Source organism: Apium graveolens, chromosome 6 (genome assembly GCF_009905375.1).
Source record: "Apium graveolens cultivar Ventura chromosome 6, ASM990537v1, whole genome shotgun sequence".
Classification (NCBI taxonomy): Eukaryota; Viridiplantae; Streptophyta; class Magnoliopsida; order Apiales; family Apiaceae; genus Apium; species Apium graveolens.
This window is the reverse complement of record NC_133652.1, coordinates 175,853,803-175,864,712: the sequence shown is the minus strand read 5'-3', so window position 1 is coordinate 175,864,712 and position 10,910 is coordinate 175,853,803. Positions and strand designations below refer to the sequence as shown.

The following is a 10,910-nucleotide window of genomic DNA, read 5'->3' as shown; positions in this document are numbered from 1 at the left end:
ATTGTCTTAGCATTGAGCGATAGCTATACCATTGTTGCATAGGTGCATAATCTTAAGTTAACTAAAAAGAGTCTCTGTAGGTACGAATCTGATTTATATCTTATACTACTTGTGAACGCCTATACTTGCGTGTAATTTTAGCGCGTGTTTTCACCCTAACAAGTTTTTAGCGCCGCTTCCGGGGACTCGATGTTAATTTTTAGTTTATGTGCTTGACATCAGTGGTCGTTAAAGTTCACTGACTCGGATATTTTACTTACTTGTTTTGCTTATTGGTGTTTCAGGTACTCTAGAGATCGTGTATGCGAACACGTTCTCAATTTCGTAAGGAAGCACTGGAAGAAGTTGAAGTAGTTGAAGAAGTTTTTGAAGAAGTTGAGAAAGTTAAAGAAGAAGCTATTATTGCAATGGGAGAATCAGTAGTGAATCTGAAAGCTTTGATGGATTATTCTCAACCGAAGATCAATGATATTCAATCTAGTATTGCCAGACCATCCATCGTGGCTAATACTTTTGAGATCAAATCTAGTACGATTCAGATGGTGCAAAACTCAGTCCAGTTTGGGGGTTCTCTAACGGAAGATCCCAACATTCACATTATAGATTTCATCGAGATCTGCGACACTTTCAAATTCAACAATGTTTCTGAATATGCTGTTAAGCTGAGGCTTTTCCCATTCTCTCTGAGGGATGAAGCTAAGTGTTGGTTGCATTCTCTACCACTAGGCTCTAATACTTGGGAAGATCTTTCTCAGAAGTTTCTTACTAATTCTTCCCTATGGCAAAGACAGATGCAATCAGGAACGCTCTTACTCAATTTGCACAGGAATCGGGAGAGTCTTTGTGTGAAGCTTGGGAGTGCTATAAGGAGATGCTTAGGAAGTGTCCTCATCATGGGATGCCTGACTGGATGATTATCAACTGCTTTAATAATGGTTTGGGAGCACAATCTAGACCTATGCTCGATGCAGCATCAGGTGGAGCCTTATGGACTAAGAGCTACGATAAAGCTTATGAGTTGATTGAACGGATGGCTGCTAATGAATACCGGAACCCAACTCAGAGACTACTTCAAGGCAAGGTAGCAGGAATTTTGGAGGTGGATACAGCTACTGCTATAGCTGCTCTGCTTAAGGCTTTAACGATGAAGGTTGATTCTTTGGCTAATTATGGAGTTAATCAGATCATGAGTGTTTGTGAGCTTTGTGTTGGTGCGCATGAGACGGATCAGTGTGCTATATCTAGTGAATCAGCTCAGTTCATGAGCAACTTTCAGAGGTCAAAGCAACTAGTGCCAACCACTTATCATCCCAACAACCATAATTATCCTAACTTCAGCTGGAGCAACAATCAGAATGTGGTGCAACAACCATATCAGCAGCATGCAGCAAAGCAATTTAACCCTTCTGGTTTTCAACAACCACAATATGCACCAAGACAACAACTCCAAATTCAACAACTAATGCATGGAAGTACAAGTCAATCTAATGAAAAATCTGAACTGGAGGAGTTGAGGCTCATGTGCAAGAGCCAAGCAGTTTATATCAAGACCTTAAAGAATCAAATTGGGCAGATTGCTAATGCCTTGCTGAATCGACAACCTGGTACAGTCCCTAGTGCCACAGAAGTTCCAGGCAATAGGGAAGCTAAGGAGTAGGTCAAGGCAATTATATTGAGGTATGTGAAGGTTGCGAGCCCCGAAAAATCTTAAGTTCCAGAATCTGAAGTTGTGGCTGAAGAAGATGTGCGGAAGGAAGCAAAAGTGGAATCAAGGAAGAAAACTATGGAACACACTCCTCCTGAGGGTAATACAGGGGAGAAACAGGTCTATCATGTACCTCATTTTCCTAAAAGGCTACAAAAGCAAAAGTTGGATAAGCAATTTGCTAAGTTTCTAGAGGTGTTCAAGAAACTTCATATCAACATACCTTTCGCTGAAGCTCTTGAACAGATGCCTAGCTATGCGAAGTTTATGAAAGGTATTCTCTCTCGGAAAGTGAAGCTCGATGACTTAGAGACTGTTGCTTTTACGAGGAATGCAATGATGTACTACAATAGAAGTTGCCTCCGAAGCTTAAAGATCCTGGAAGCTTCACTATTCCTTGAACCATCGAAAACTTGGGAGCTATTCGTTAGACAAGTGTTTATGTGATTTGGGAGCTAGCATCAATCTGATGCCTTTGTCTATCTTCAAGAAGTTGGGTTTACCTGATCCAAAGCCTACATATATGTCCTTGCAGTTGGCCGATCATTCTATTACGTATCCACGAGGCATTGTGGAGGATGTCTTGGTCAAGGTGGACAAACTCATCTTTCCTGCTGACTTTGTAATTCTTGATTTCAAGGAGGATAAGAAGATTCCCATAATCTTGGGAAGACCTTTCTTGGCTACTGTCTGAACCTTGATTGATGTGCAGAAAGGTGAACTCACTATGCGATTACGGGATCAGGATGTGACCTTTAATATTTTCAATACCATGAAATTCCCTACTGATAAAGAGGAGTACTTAAAACTTGAATTGGTCGATTCTGTGGTTACTTCAAATTGATCAAATGCTAAGGTCTGATGCCTTAAAGAAAGCATTGATGGGGGATTCAGATAGTGAAGATGACGAAGGTGATGAATAGTTGCAGTATTTGAATGCTTTTCCTTGGAAGCGAAGGCTGGATATGCCTTTTGAATCTCTTGAATTTTTAAAACTCATAAATGCTAAGGGGCATCTCAAGCCATCTATTGAGGAAGCTCCTACACTCGAGCTTAAACCTTTTTCCTGAACACTTGAGTATACATTTTTAGGTGATGCATTTACTTTGCATGTTATTATTGCAGCTGACCTTTCAAGAAGTGATGAGGAAAAGCTTTTAAGAATTCTGAGAGAGTTCAAGTCGGAAATTGGATGGACTATAGCAGATATTAAGGGAATTAGCCCTTCTTATTGCATGCACAAAATTCTACTAGAGGAAGGAAGCAAGCCGACTGTTGAGCAATAAAGGAGGCTAAATCCGATCATGAAGGAGGTTGTGAAGAAGGAAATTCTTAAGTGGCTAGACGCAGACATCATTTATCCTATTTCTGACAGTTCTTGGGTAAGCCCAGATCAGTGTGTGCCAAAGAAAGGAGGAATCACCGTGGTTGCTAATGAAAAGAATGAGCTCGTTCCTACTGGAACAGTCACGGGGTGGAGAGTTTGCATGGATTACAGGAAGCTAAACAAGGCCACGAGGAAAGATCACTTCCCACTTCCTTTTATTGATCAGATGCTTGACAGGTTGGCCGGGCATGAGTACTACTGTCAGATTTGCATCGCTCCAGAAGATCAGGAAAACACTACTTTCACTTGTTCGTTCGGTACTTTTGCCTTCAGAAGAGTTTCTTTTGGGTTATGTGGCGCACCTGCCACATTTCAGAGATACATGATGGCAATCTTCTCGGACATGATTGGTCAGAATGTGGAGGTGTTCATGGACGATTTTTCTGTGTTCGGGGATTCTTTCAACGAGTGCTTGCAAAATCTTGGCACAGTTCTTAAAAGGTGTGTTGAGATCAATTTGGTTCTCAACTGGGAGAAATGTCACTTTATGGTGCAACAGGGCATCATTCTTGGGCACAAGGTCTCTCTTGAGGTGGATAAAACCAAGGTGGGGGTCATTGAAAACCTTCCTCCACCAATTTCTGTTAAGGGAATCCGTAGTTTTCTTGGTCATGCGGGTTTCTATCGGCGGTTCATCAAGGATTTCTCTAAAACCTCTAAACTCTTATGCAATCTATTAGAGCTTAAAGAAGAGCTTGATTACGGCACTTGTCATAACTGCACCTGATTGGAATTAACCTTTTGAAATGATGTGCGATGCGAGTGACTATGCAGTTGGAGTAGTTCTTGGGCAAAGGAAGAACAATATATTTCATGTGGTCTACTATGCTAGTAAGACCCTCAATGGTGCTCAACTGAACTACACTACTATTGAGAAGGAACTCTTAGCCAATGTCTACGGTTTTGAGAAGTTTCGATCTTATTTGCTTGGGACGAAGGTGACAATTTTCACTGATCACGCTGCGATTCGCTATATCGTCTCGAAAAAGGACTCAAAGACTAGATTGATTCAATCGGTTCTTTTACTTCAGGAGTTTGAGTTGGAGATCAAGGATTGGAAAGGTATTGAGAATCAAGTTGCTGATCATCTCTCTCGGTTAGAAGATCCAGGTACAGCTTCACATGACAAGACATTGATAAATGAGTCTTTTCCCGATAAGCAGTTGTTTGGGGTGCAAGAAGAAGAACCGTGGTTCGCAGACATTGTGAACTATCTTGTGAGCAACATTATGCCCCCAGACTTAATTTATGCTCAAAGAAAGAAGTTTCTTCATGAGGTGAAGGGGTACATGTGGGATGAGCCATTTTTGTTTCAATAAGGAGCTGACCAAATCATCAGGAGATGTATTCCGTATAGTGAGACGGAAGGTATCTTACGAGACTTCCATTCTACTGTTTATGGAGGCCACAATGATGGAGAAAAGACAGCAGCTCATATCCTTCAAGCAGGATTCTTCTGGCCTACATTGTTTAAGGATGCACATCAGTTCATTTTGAAGTGTGATCACTGCCAGCGTGTTAGTAATATGTCCAAGAGGGACGAGATACCTCTTAATGTGCTTCTCAAGGTTGAGGTCTTCGATGTTTGGGGAATTGACTTCATGAGGCCATTTGTCTCGTCATCCAACAATCAGTATATCTTGTTGGCGGTAGATTATGTCTCAAAATGGGTGGAAGTCAAGGCTTTTCCAACGAATGATATGAAGGTAGTGATTAATTTTCTTCACAAGCAGATATTCACAAGTTTCGGGACTCCAAGAGTCATAATCAGTGACGAGGTATCGCATTTCTGCAATCGCGAGTTCACTGCTATGATGCAGAGATATAATATGAATCATCGCATTACTATAGCCTACCATCCTCGGACTAATGGTCAAGCTGAGGTGTCTAATAGAGAGATCAAGCGAATTCTGGAGATTGTTGTATGTTCATCAAGGAAGGATTGGTCTTTAAAGCTGGATGAAGCTGTTTGGGCATATCGAACAGCATTCAAGACTCCGCTAGGCATGTCACCGTTTCAATTGGTTTATGGTAAAGGATGCCATTTTCCCGTGGAGCTAAAGCACAAGGCATATTGGGCTTTGAAGAAACTGAACCTTGATCTGATTGCAGCTGGTAAGAAAAGGATGCTTCAATTGAATGAACTCGACGAGTTTCGATTTCAAGCATATGAGAACAATAAAATATATAAGGAAAAAGTCAAGAGGTGGCATGATAGGGGTCTAGTGCTCAAATTATTTGTGTCGGGGCAACAAGTTCTTTTTTTCAACTCTCGTCTCCGTCTTTTTCTTGGAAAATTGAAGTCGAGATGGTCAGGGCCGTTTGTTGTCAAAATTATGTTTACACATGGAGCGGTGGAAATTTTTTAGAATGATCCAGGCCAGGCATTCAAGGTGAATGGACAGCGTTCGAACAATTACTATGGAGATACAACAAACCGTGAGGTGGTTAGTGTCATTTTATTGTCAACTTGATCTCAGAATTCTATGTCAAGCTAGCAACGTAAACTAAGCGAGGCAAACCAAGCTTGTTATATACTAGTAGGGAAGAAAAGAAGACGGAAGGAAGAAAACCCAGAAGAAAACACAAAAAAATCAGAAATCAGTGAAAAACATGGGATTTTTTTTCCAGGAGCACGGCGCGCCCGTGTTGGGAAGCGGGGCGGCCGCGCTGAAACAGCAGAAGTTGCGCGCGCCCGCACTGGGAAGCGGGGTGGCTGCGCTGAAAGAATAGAAATACGGCGCACCCCCGCACTCCCAAGCGGGGCGGCCATGCTTAGCCCCAGAAAAAAAATATAAAACCAAAAAATTAGAAAAAATATACACACAGCAGTTTATACAATTTCTTACCCCAGAATTTCAACCCTAATTTTCCCATACCCCCATTACTCCCACTAACCTACAATCTCTACCCCATAATCCTACCCTAATTCTAATTCTCTGTATATACATACACCTCCAAACATCCATCTCCACTATACTTTTATTCTCAAACCCTAAATCTCTCTACACACCTCTCTTATCTCAATTAATCTATTCCAATGGCATAAAGAGAGCCCGTACTCAACTAAGTAGCAGCACTAACCCCGCCTCTACCGATACTTCGAGTGTTGGGGGTACGAGGCCACGATTTGTTACTCTGGAGGCTGAAGCGGAGTACACAAGGTTGTTGACTAAGAAGATAGCGAAAGAGAGGGGTTTTCTACCTTTGAGTAAGGATGGTAAGCTTCTCGAGATGATCTTGGAGATGGGATGGGTTTCATTTTGTGAGGCACCCACGGCTGTGCCTATGAGTATCGTTAGCGAGTTCTATGTGAATGCAAAAGCTAACAAGAATGGGTATTCGGTGGTGCTTGGGTTGACAGTGGATGAAACACCCCCAAATCCGGGGTCAGGGATCCGAGTTGTCACGAGTTCGATTTCCCTTAATAACACTTAATCTTAATAAAAAACCAACTACTGCGTACTGTGACCCCACAATATACACACACCACAAGTTATAGTCTCAGAGATGAATACCAAAAATAACACAAGTCATTTTATTTCACAATTATAAACCATTACACCTTCAAAGGGTTTCTAAATAAATTTATATTTTTCTTTGCCATTATTACAATTCAAAAATATACATAAGTCTGGTATATCAACATTTGAAAACCTAGCCTATTGGTAGTTCCTACCTCATCTACAACGGCATCAACGCCTACAGGAAACTGCAGAACATTTCCTATCCGCTCACGAATTCGGAGCTTGGTCCTATTCATCTTGTCTAGCTGTTGTTGTGTGATGAAAGAATAAAGCAAGGGTGAGCAACAAGCCCACCGAAATAACATATATAATAATTAACAATATATGAGCATTTTTATAGTACTCATTAAAGTCTCGGTCAAGCAAAAATGAGCCAAGTTTGATATCTTAACGCGATGAAGTCACAAAATATTCAGTATATATATATATACTTTTTCAAAATCTTTGAAATCCTCTACCATGCATAATATACACAGAGTTTCAGTTTATAACTGTATAAAAATATCATTACAAGGTGATCTCATATATCTAACCTTGTCTCAACGTTATTCTGAAAATCTTTGTCATGCATAAGATAATTATTACTAGATATAAGTTGAAAGGATGAAGTTACAAGATACTCCAATATACTTATATCTTTTCCAAATACTGCTTGAACTACTACCGTTCAAGGTACAATCAGTTTCAAAAGTTCATCATATATCGATGAAGTTACAAGGTAAGACTTGAATAGATTCAATCTTTGAAATATCATTTGAAAGAAATGATGTTACGAGATACTTTATTAAGTTCCGATATATATACACACACCTATATATATATATCTCATACATTCCTTGAAAACCTATGTCATGAAAAGTATAAACAGAGTTGTAATATCCAATGAATTTGGAAAGAATAAAACTTTGGCATAAAACCCATATCTTATTGATCAGGCAAAGATATCAATAAGTAACATTTTCTACTAGTAGATGGATGAATTCTTCACCGGTCATCACCCTGGCCGCATTAGGACTTTGTGTTAGACCGTTACCCGGCCACTTACGCATTGATGGACTGTCACCCAGCCTCTTACACCTTGATAGACCGTACCCCAGCATGTCGCTTATACCGACTCAATTAGATGGACTTACTTCCCGAATGTTGGGCAATTAAACAAATTGTTTTCTCAAAACAGCAACCTCGTTGCGAATATAAAATACACCACAGAGCCAGATCTCTCAAATTTTTGAGCGAGTATTCAAGTCCCTATCGAAAGGAAGATCGTAAATTTGAAAAAAGTTCTGGGATCCGCTCTAACCTTTAAAATCATTTTGGAGACTTGAAAATATTTTTGAAAGTGTTTGGAATAAGGATGATTTGATTGAATAAATCAATTCCAAGATAATCAAAGAATATCCAAATATTATGATATAAATAATACTCAAATAATGAATAGCTTTTATCAAAGAAAATGAAGTAAAAGTTTTGAAAATAACTTGATGAAAATATTTAAGGTAAGAATGATTGACGATATCAATCATTTCTCGAATACTTGGCGAATAACGAAACATTATTCTTTAAGAAAATAATGAATATTATTTAATAAAATAAACGGAGTCATAAGTCCTCAAATGAATATTTAAACTAATATTCACTTTTAATTTAAAACTATCGAATAAATATTATTCGATTAATAGTTTTGATAACTATATATATATATATAATATACTCGGGAACATCGCCTCCCGGTTTAGAAAAATGTTAACTAAGGGTATACGCAAATAATGCCTATCTCTTGCATAGGTATTATGCAGTTTTTAAATAATTGAATTGATAACAAGATATCAAGATTACGAAACATGCATGCATATATATATATATATATATCATATCAGCATGCTCCAATATATCGCAAGATTTTCTAATAACAATTATGCACTTATCACAAGATAATGCATATACATATATACATCATAATAATAGTTTTACGGGTAGAAAACTTGTCTGAGTGTTCTGGGGTAGACTTAAGCTTAGAGTGGGTCCGGTAACCTATAAATAATATATAAGCCAGAATTAAACCATGGTTGCTTAAGTAACTAGACTTTATCCCCTTAGACTCTAACGTTCGATTCTGCGCTTAACGATTTTCATTTGTCGCTCGAGTACCCTCGGCTCCACCATTTTTATAAAATTAACCGTTAAACGTTTTTAGCGACTCTTTCACGATTGCTTTACCAACTTCCTAGTCCACCTTACATAATTTTTTCGTAATCCAATTATTCTTTTAAGGGCCTTAAACAAGGTTTCAAAGTCAAGAGAGGGGTAAGGGTTTGTTCGCGAAATGCCATAACTTAAAACGATCATTTCTCCTAAACCGTACATCAGATCCAAGCGAACCACATATCAAAATGAAGCTTAAAACACAAACTAACTAAGAATGGAAGTTGTTAGTTCTTAGAAGTGGGTCTTCAGGTCTAAAAGTTATGCACAAAACAGTTAAGGAAAATCGGGCATTACGACGGCGATAATCTAACGATTTCCAAATATTACCAACACCGAATCAACACCAATCCAACCACAACAATCCAAACATCAACCAAAAACAACCCAACATCCTAATCACCATTATCATCCGGACAAACCAAATTTGAAACTAAGGGTTCAAGAGTTTATACCTTCCTTGGAAAGTGGAGAATTACTAACAAGCCTCTAGGAACCTCTAACTATCTCTACCAAGCTTGGATCTTAAAGAAAACATAAGAAAACAAAATGTTAGTTCTTGAAAACACTATACATCAAGAACTTTGAGGAATTATTTAACTAAGGAATCCTTGGAATCTTGTCTTCAAAGTTATAGCATAACTAAGTTATGACATATAGGATCCAAAAAAACAAACCTTATAATTTTCCATGGCCTAGAGCTTGAGTTTTGAAAATCTATTTCACCATTTCTATGATAAGGTCGAGTGGAAGAAGAAGGAAATGGGGGAGAGCTTTTTATTGCTTGGTTTGCCTTGGGAAATGAGAAAGAAATGCTTGGTGGAGGATGATTCTTGAACAAATATCTTGATAAAGTGATGACATCACTTGCTTATGTCATTGCTTGCATCTACCTTTGCCACATGTCACAATCTCATGGTGTGAGGGTGTCTTTACTTACAACCACATGTTTTAGATTCTCTTGGAAGCTTCCTTCCCATGCTACTTGCATGTGCTTGCCCCTTGGTCGTTTATTTATTTTACGGTTCTCTTAACTCTCGTTTTCGTTAATCGTTTGAGGGATAATATCCAGGATTTTATTACTTGGGCTTCCCTAAACCTTTCTTAATGTTTTATATTCATTTAATCCTCTCTTATAATCCTTGAATCGAAATCTTTTTCATCATGTTACCTTATACTTAATTTGTCGGTATCTGGTGGATTTTCAGGAAAAATCAAAGTGTCGGAATTCAAATTCTGATGATCTTTACATACCCTCATATATATTATGGAGTGCTAATATGATCTCAGAATATCCATTAAAGAACCCCTTCATAGGGTGGTCTGACAATTTTTATTAATCAGCAATATCCGCAAAAGTTACTATTCATCAGGGTTTCAAAAATTTCCAAAAATTGGGGTTACGGTCTCCCCTCCTTAAAAGGATTCCATCCCGGAATCATATAGAAAACAGTTGGGGATACTTTTCTAGCATTGCACTTTCTAACTCTCAAGTCAATTTTCCCACATTGTGGTTTTACTATCAAACTCTGACTAGTTTAATAACCATGTTCCTAAGCACTTGTTCCTTTTTGATTCATAACCCTCACTGGTTGCTCCACATAGGTTAAGTCTGGTCGCAGGTTTACGTGTTCATATTCCCCTATGTGTCTCGCCTATGGATCATACTTCCTTAAAATTGATACTTGGAACTCATTGCGAACTTGTTGCAGGTTCGGGGGTAGGGCTAGTTCATTTGATAACTTCCCAATACGTCTTAATATATCGAAGGGTCCAACAAATTGTGGACTTAGCTTTCCTTTCTTTCCGAACCTCCTCAATCATTTCCAAGTCTTTCCAAGGGGATACCTTTAACAACACTAGGTCCCTTATTTCATATTCTTTTGTCCTTTCGAGTCAAATCAGCATACTTCTTCTGTCCATCTCGGGGTTGCTACCAATCATCCTCTGATTATATCCCCTATATCTTTGGTCCTTTGGACCACTTTGGGTCCGAGCATCTTGCGCTCTCCAACTTCATTCTGATACAAGGGAGATCGGCATTGTCTTCCCTAAAGGGCCTCATAAGGAGTCATCCTGATACTGACAT

General features: G+C 38.9%; 1 non-coding gene across 1 annotated transcript; it reads right to left on the bottom strand.

The window, feature by feature from the left end:
• Window positions 1–793: 793 nt before the first annotated feature.
• LOC141669125 (small nucleolar RNA R71) lies at window positions 794–900 on the bottom strand. Its single transcript, XR_012553418.1, has one exon. It is a non-coding gene; the product is annotated as a small nucleolar RNA R71 (small nucleolar RNA).
• Window positions 901–10,910: the final 10,010 nt, after the last annotated feature.